We start from the raw sequence: 9,509 nt of genomic DNA on the forward strand, positions 1-9,509 counted from the left end.
CAGTTCTCCATATTTAATAATTAATTATAACAATGATATAATAGATATTGCAAAGAAAAATTATAATTTACTTGTACATATAGTTGAATTAAAATACGTCTATATACAAGTAAATGTTTGTTCAATTTGTAATTTATTTTTTTTTTCGTACTTTAAGCGTGTGAAAGTAAGACATTTTATTTTAACATAAATTATTCGTTTAACCTAACCAGTAATGGTTATTATGATGACCATCTGATAAATGAAAATATTATAAATTATCACTTTATCAATTCCATAATAACTAATCATATAACAAAATTACATAATAAATTGGACATAAAATCACAAAATGTGTTTTCAATAAATTAATTTATTATGAATATAATATTTGACTATTTCATATTTTTCTATGACCACCATCTAGTTTTATTTACAATAAAATTAAATTTGTGGATAAACGTCTTAAAGGATTCTCTTTAAATGTAATAATTATTTATTTGTGGTATTTTTAAAGTCTCGTGATAATATTATTGACTAATAAAAATTTTAAAATTTAAACGTAATAAATTCGTTTAATATTATATTATATTCAATTTTAGTAAGATGAATATTAGTTATTGTTAAATTATCATCCGTTAAAATAGATTATAATTGTGTTGGTATTTTCATTAATCTTGTAAAATTATAAATTTTTCAAACAGTTTTTATTAAGTTTATAAATATTGGTTACAATAGTAAGTATATAATTATTTGACAAAAACTACATTCTTGAAACTACAATGATCACAGAGATCTTAATGTGACTTTTGGATCCAAAGCTGGTCAAAATATTTTTTCTTCCTTTTATTATTTATATTACGAAAATTTTAATCATATTCCTTAAATAGTTCTCAGCAACAACGGCGCTTGGTCAACTCTTACAAATTGTAGGTCTTTATCTAAGATTTTTTGTTTACCAGTGACCGAGATTATTAGTCGAAGAGTGATAGACTGAAAATCTTGAATGGTGCGGGCTTGAATACGCCCAAATGAGTCTTAATAAAAACTCATACAGTATAGAATTTATACGAAAATATGAAGCTTTGATTTGAGAATAGTTTAAAGCAAATAGAAACCTGAGATGGATATTGAGAATATTTCGTTTGTACTATAAATGTGGGCTGCAGGTTAATATTATATCGTATGAAATTCGCAAATACTTTACTTGATTTCTTAAAGGCATATTTACCCACTTTATGTTGAAATGGAATACGGTTTTTTTCCTACGACTAAAAGGCATGTTAAAAATATTTTAGGAAAAATGTATAGATCTCGGAAGTAGGAATATTAGATAATAAGATGCTGAAAGAGATATTTTTCATTTATAGAGTATACCATCAAGATAAACTCTATCAAACGCTCAAGCAACATTTATAAAAACTCTGCACTCTTATGTTTGAATGAGATTTGAACTTTTTAGTAATTATATGTATTTGGTGTACTGTTAAGGTGAAGTGAGATGTTCTGTAGCCAAAATATTTAACTACGCAATTGAGACATAATCGTATGAAGTATAACACGCCGGGTCCCCAAGATAAATATAATCAAATAGTAAAATATGTAAACCATTTTTCTTTAACTGTGACACAACATTAAAAATATATTATGGTATAATACCTAACAATATGTAAAAAAAAAACCTTTTTTATCTTGTAATAACACATTTATTATTTATTTATTAACAGATAATCCATTCGAAAATCTAATAAAATCATATCAATGGGGTAAGTACATTAATATAGTATACTTTGTTTATTAATTATACTGATGAAATTTCACATATTATTGATATGGCTGAAATCACGAAGAAAAAAAAAAATTTAAATGTATTTTACTATTTGAAATGTAAATAAAAACAAAGAAAACCGAATTCTATCTACCTACTAAGAATGATAATTTAATTTAATTGTTTTTTCACGAATTGATAATTCATCTAAGTTTAAATTAGATTAATTTTATAATATTATGAGTTCTCATTATTATTCTTATAATTTTATTGACTTATATACGCGTATTTTAGTGTATTGAAACACAACCTTCATTCGTATTACACGGGTACAATATTATTAATTATTAATAAATTCCCTAGTGCTTGTAGTTGCTTGTTTCAAATACAAAACATTAATTTTGATTTCCCGCATTTCCCCTAAAAGCAACATTTGCAATGACAGACGCTTAAAAAATCAGGTGTATATGTAAATAAAACCTTTTTTTTTCCAATGGGCAACATTAATGTTCACTTGTAAAACTCTAAAAATAATTTTAAATAAATCACAAAAGTTTTCAGCTAATTTGTATTTGTATTAATTGAAAAATTATACTAATATAATTAACTAAATGTGTCATGTTCAAGAGTGCGAGAAATGCCACTATAGCGCCGTTGTTTTAGTACAAGAATTGAAAATGTTTGTAAATGTTATTCAATTTTTTTATTACTCGCATTTTTTTAAAACTTATTAGAACTGCTCAAACGGTCAATAACAATTTTATAAACAGTTATATTCAACCATATAACAATAAATGCACATTTAAAAATATTACTTTAATTAAAAAATATATATAAATATAATAGGTAATATACTTTTTTTTTGGAAATCTAAAACATAAAATCATTTAAAAATATAAAATACTGAAAATGATTTATGCATTTAGCATTAACTTTATTTTTCATAAAAAAAAATACGGATTTTTAAGAATTTACAATAAAATAATATACATAATGGTATATTTTACATCATGATTTATTAATATAGCGTTTTATTTTAGATTATGACATTATGTTATACTTTATATTGATAGATTGTACTTTACATTTTTAGAAGCATTTAAATTTTAAGTATAAAAAAAAATATTATAATTATTAATTAACAATTTTATACTTTCTTCTATAGTTGGTTGGGGAAACCAGGAAGATCAAAAGATGTTATCAGGTAAAAATCAAGTATAAACTAAATTATATTTTATGAACAAAATAGTGTCAATTATTCATTGTATAGCGAGTATATTGTAAAAGCAAAACTTGAATATTAATACTTAATTTATTAATATTTGTTACGAAAACAGTTCACGTATAGGTCCATTGTTTTTTATTACGAGTAGGTACCTATACAAAGAAATTATTGTTCAAAAATACTCATATATCATAAAAAACTTGAAATATCTCCAAAAAAATCCAACAGATTATAAGAGATAATAACATAATAAATACATGAAGTTTGATAATGGATTATTTTACTCTAATGTTAATCATACAACACATCATTGGCACTATTAAACGAAATTTTTCACATTTCAACAAACATTATTCATCAATATTGGAATAAACGCTTTAGTCCAGCATATTACAGTAGCCGTTTAAAAATTGGTCAATAATAAACATTTAACCTTTCAATAAAAATATAAAATAGATTAATGCCAATATCAAGCGAGACCCCTGTTACAATACACAGTACTCCAATGTATGAAATTTAAATTTAGTTTTTCGCAATACATTTGAAAACGTATCTAGACAGGAAAATCATTTTGTGCTACGTTTTTCAGTACCACTCATTCGCTTAAATTGTTTGGTACATTGTATGTGATCGTGAAAAAAGTTACTGTAAAAATCGTTATTAATACCTGTTAGGTATGAAATATTTGTATTTATTAACTTGAATGTGTATTTTTCGATAAACTATTTATTTCGAACGTGTATTATTTGTGTAGACTTCTATCATGTAATATATTAGTTCAGATTCCAGAAGTGATTGAGATTATTGTTGATTAGATAAAATAATAATGCAATCACAGATTTGTTTAATGATAGGGTCTCATTACGTATACTGTAAAATTATTTAAATGGACGACAGTAAGTCAACATTGGGAGACGAGTATTTATTATTCGGTAAAATTAGTGGAAAAATTGTTTTCGACAGCAGCAGATTAAGCAGAACGGTCTTGAGTATTACCACGAGTAACCAAGCCATCTCTACAATCACGTACACCCAGTGATTAGGATTTATCTTATTTTTATTTTTTAAATTATAATAACTATACAACTATTATTGCAGTCAATAAAATTAACTGTGTAAGTTGTAAAGATCCGATTGGTTGTCCAAATTCAGTTACCATGAACGTGTAGTGTGTGTGTATTGTGTATAAGTTATATAGTCGTGAACATAATATAATATTTGGTGCATGTCGTGCTCCGGTATATGATATCAGAAAAAAATGGCAACATTTGTTTATCTCTTTTTAAAAACATCGAAAATTAGACTCGCAAGATATTTAAAATTAGTGAGTTCCTTGAATTTGAATTTACCTTGTATATGCGTTTTTCGCAAGAACTTTATTTAAATCGGAACATTTTTGTTTCATAAAAAAATTCACACACACAGTGATATTCAGGCTTAAGTGAATCATTAGACTTTTGGTTATTAACTTAGGTTTGCTACACCCCGTTTCACGAGAGAAGAAAGACTGACTGTCGGCGATTGGCGAATGGCGATTGCCACGGAAGCTAAATTTTGCCATCTTCTCGTACTCGAAAGGTTAGGTTAGTGGTGAGAGATGTGATCGAGGACAAAAAGAGTTTCTTCTCTCGTGAAACAGAATATAGACATATTTTACTATGATGTATTTAATAATAGATTTAATAATTATATTTTGTTTATTTTTTTTTTTAGAATTCAAATATAATTGCACATGGAATGGTAAATTATTTCGTTCAACCATTTTCACTACCACTAGTATTATTAATCCTGTTGGTACTGACCACTAGGTACATTTTATAAACTCATGACAATATTTACAGCAGAAATCTTTATTGATGCTATAGAATATTTATTTTTACAAATTATTTATTGCACACCTTTATTATTTGTGTAGACTTGTTCACGTCATCTTTAGTATTGAAAATTTACGACTATATGCTAAATGTTTTTACTAATATTTATAAAATAAAAACTATAATTGTATATTATAATAGGAGGAATGAGAAGTTTTATAGAAATCTGCAGTTAGTTTTAATTTTATCATTATAATCAAAAATATTTTAATTTTATGTACCTATAAAAGTACACGGATTTGAACGATGACCTTATTATTTGTGTGGCTATGACCACCACCGGTACCAAAAAATAAAAGGCGTCGCCATCAATTGAAGTCATTCTCTGTCTATTAACTTCGCTCATTATGAAATAAACATTTCGTATACTCTTTTATACATTTTCTTGTAAAAATAATTACACTTATGTATACAATTATTCATAAATACAATTTGGTCAAACATTTATAACCTTGTTACTTCGCCTTTAATAACTACAATGAAAAAAGTTCGTGTCAATATATATATATATATATATACACAATTGCAAACGTTATAAATTTAAAATATAATTTCTAATCGTACAAATAATCCGAAAAAATACATTTTTGTCTAAATAGTTTCACTAATATGATATAATGTTGTACATTTTTTTCATAGGATTTGCAAAGAAATACCTCTATTATAATTTAGCTCTTATCTTTGTTAACAGTGGAAGTATGTATTATATTGAACACTAATAATAATAATAATATTTTTAGTACTCAGTTAAATTATAAAATAATGATACCTTATGCGTAAATGCTGAACCTCAAATTCTGTAATTTACTGAGAATATAGGCTCACAGCGATTAGCTTCAAATATCGTACAAAAAATAAAGATAATTATATACTTAAATAATGGATTGTATGATAACTGATAAAATGTTATCAATCCTTATTCTATTATAATTATTTATGGTGGTAATATTACTTAACGTAGGTGAACCGTCCAGTTATTGAACACCCTCCAGTAATTGAACATCGCTCATAAATGTTTTAATTTTAAGAAGATTATGTATCTTATATTAAAAATTAACAGTTAATATTGTTACTTGTTAGTTGTTAGTTGTTAGCAGCTCACACACTGGGCTTGAAGTGTTCATTCACTGGGATTTCAATATTTTTTAAACTATAACTAATATGTTTAAGAGTAATTTGGTTTCTTATTAATAATTTTAAAGTATACAAGCATACCAACCTTTCAGCCCAAATTGTATAAATATAAAATAAAAAGTCAATTTATGATTACTTTACAAAAGTAAACAAATCCTAAACTGTTAAATCACTGATCTGTTTTATGTTGTAAATATATGATACCATATAATTGATAATATTCATAGACCTATTAGCTATTATTAACTTATAGGATTATAAACCTGATTGAAATATAACCCTTGGTCCATTGGTGTAAAACAAAAATGTTATACTTAAAAAATGATATACTTAGGACGACCGTGTCTATAGCGGATAAGCCAACCTAGTAGGTACCATTTAACCTATCATCAGTTAAACTGTCATTGTGTTGTAAATCATTCTGATCTAATAAACTAAAACAAGTCACATTTTGGATCATATATTGGAGAAATAAAAGCACACGTAAATAGGTGTAATCGGTGGATCGCTGTAACGACGGGTTGTGAAAACTACGCCATGTAAGATCGAGAACACGACCTAATACAGATGTCTCTACACAATCTTACACAATGTGTTTACGCAAGGATGCGAAGCGTTGATGTACAATAATTATTGTATTGCTGTTATACAAAAAGTTGTAACTGTCAATATCTTCTTTTTTTCTTTATTTGTTGTATACAATCTAAACACGTACGGCACAATAAGTGTATGAGATTGAAGGTAATGCGTATGCCTATTAGTTACACATTTTTTTTTTTTACAAATTATCAAATGAAATCACTAAAAATACTTACTTTTTATATACAGGATGATCCCTTTATCATTATACACTCATTATTTCGTCAACTACTGAATTTTTTTTTCAAAATATTTTATTGTATTATGCTTTTCTCAAACTGTATGAATCACCCTTTTATTTAGTACTGAAACTATCAATTTTTGATTTTCAAATGGGAACCTACATTTAAAATGTACTAAATTAATAAGGCTGTTTTGTATATGAATTTTAACATTCAAATTATTATTTTTCGTTAATTTTTAAGGGAGATATAGCTTTTTAAAGTTTGGTGGTTTTCAGTTTTTATAATACTTTTGTTACCGAAGACCAGTGGTCTCGTAAGTAACAGGTAATAGAAGGTACATATTTCCATATGTAATAATCTCGTTATCGCGCGACTATCAACACAGTGATGACCGTAGTACCTGTAGTTATATCAACGCCTCACAGCCGTAATAATCTGTAGGATAAACAACTAAAAACCTCAAACGTTATTTTTAGCAGCTCTATTACTCACTAACGGTTAAATGAAAAATAATTATTTTAACGTTAAAATCCATAAAAAAAATAACCGTACTATTTTATGACATTTAAATATAAATAGATCACCATTTGAAAATCAAAAGTTGATAGCGGTTTCACTATTAAATAAAAGGGCGAATAAAATAAAATAAATTAACAGTTTGAGAAAAGCATGATACAAAATATTTTGAAAAAAGTCAATATTTGACGAAATAATGAGTATATAATGATAAAAGAATAATCCTGTATACTTGTAAGAGTAGTTATCCATTAATAACGTTCAGGCTTGAATTTTATTTATTTATATTTATATTTTGTTTACACGATGCATTATTTGATTTGAATGTTAGATGGTAGTTCATATTGGAGGAGATAAGAGTGCCTCTTATTTCCGTTTTAGTCGTTTGGGTGGATTGACAAGTATGAAGGAGACTGTCAAATTTTGAATAAGTGGGTTATTAATTTATTATTGGAGAAAATACGGTTGCGGAAACGTTTGTAATCGATTTTTGCTTCACCGTGTACAGATTTATGTTTGAAGTCAGAATGTATAGTGGAATTTGAGATATAGAGAGGGGAATTTAAAAGTTTTCTTATAGCTATATTTTGAAAGGATTGAATTTTGTTAATATTGGGTTTTTGATATTACCTCAAAGTTGGATGCCACATTTCCAAATAAGTTTGATCAGGGATTTATAAAAGTTTAGTATCAGTGTGGGTATGTTTATTTTGATTAATACATATATTAAGTGAACATAGGCAATAGTGTAGATTAATTATTTTATAACGGATATGTCGAGCCTAGGTAAGTCAGCGGTCTGTAGTTATATCATGAGTTTATTTTATAGTTTTTTGTTCTTATTTTTATTTATTTATTAAGTTTTTTACTTACACTGTGCCATTATTCGTTGATACAACGACCACCAAATTGTTTTACTTGACCAATTCATACTCGTACCTATATTCAGATAAATATGTATACATTTCAAATGTACCTACCTATTTTATATTTTATAAATATTAAATAAATTCATTATGTAATCTAGGTTTTTATTTTTTTTTTTTTTTGTAGCTATGATACATTTTAATGTTGAAAGTTGGTGCACAGAATATATTTCAAAATTGTTTGCAACCGACATTGAGATTGAGGATAAATGAAGATATCAAAACCATTAAGAGTAAACCAAAAGACAATAAGAAACTTTTTAATTTTTGTTAATAAACATAAAAATTTAATTTAATTAATTATCTTGTATTTTAAAATAAATAACATTTACAATTCATGGAATTCGCTTTATCTGTATTTTTTGTAATTTCGTAAACTTCAAGTGTTTGTCACTTGTAAATTATTTTCCTAATTGTTGTTTTGTTTTTTTTTTGTTAAAATTTCTATCTAAAATTTGATATCAATCGAAATAAAACACTGGTTCTGCGCTGCCTAATAAGTTTTAAGTGTGCATATCTGTAATGGCTAATGGATGTATTAAGTTCCAAGTTGAACGTTCTCTCAAACCTGCAGTTCTTACTGGTAAATTTCACCCCGCATTGAATACTGTTATCTAATTATCAGAGTATTATTTTTTGTGATCGTCGCCAAATGGCTTAATTTAGATTTTGTAAAACTGTTCATAAAACAAATTCATTTGTATCCTCATTGATTATTGTCTGATGTCTAGTTCATTTTTGAATTTTCTATTTTACTACAAAAAAATTTAAAAAAATATATACATATATATTTTTTGAAAATAGTTGCATTATTGTTTGTTTTAAATGTTCCGTTGTAAATCTTCTTTTATCTGGTACTAATACGTATATATTTAAGTAAGTACCTTTATTCCGTATAACCATATTGAATTATCAACAATAAATAAGTGATAATTTGTAAAATACAGATAATCAAACTTATTTCAGATTCAAATTACGGTATTTTTCAGAATTTTACATAAAAAAAACCGTCTAATATGCGCTTTAAAACAAAAATAACACAAATAATGCACTTATAAATAAAATATGGTAAAATATGCAAAATGAAATTTTGATATTTTGAATATATAGTTATCACGAAACACATTTCTACATGTATAAGAAAGGGAGCTATTGGACAACCTGAAAAAAAAAATGCAAAGTCATAAAAACCCTAATCCTAATGATAATAAACACATTTGGGTGTGATTGGCCGGTATTCTTACTACGAGTACACATTATATA

The 9,509-nt window shown here is 26.0% G+C and overlaps 1 long non-coding RNA gene across 1 annotated transcript; it reads left to right on the forward strand.

Moving 5' to 3' along the window:
- Positions 1-664: 664 nt before the first annotated feature.
- LOC132930797 (uncharacterized) lies at positions 665-8,589 on the forward strand. Its single transcript, XR_009662279.1, has 6 exons — positions 665-716; positions 1,707-1,745; positions 2,913-2,951; positions 4,686-4,712; positions 5,486-5,542; positions 8,374-8,589. It is a non-coding gene; the product is annotated as an uncharacterized LOC132930797 (long non-coding RNA).
- The last annotated feature ends 920 nt before the right edge of the window (positions 8,590-9,509 follow it).

This window comes from Rhopalosiphum padi, chromosome 4 (genome assembly GCF_020882245.1).
Source record: "Rhopalosiphum padi isolate XX-2018 chromosome 4, ASM2088224v1, whole genome shotgun sequence".
Lineage (NCBI taxonomy): Eukaryota > Metazoa > Arthropoda > Insecta > Hemiptera > Aphididae > Rhopalosiphum > Rhopalosiphum padi.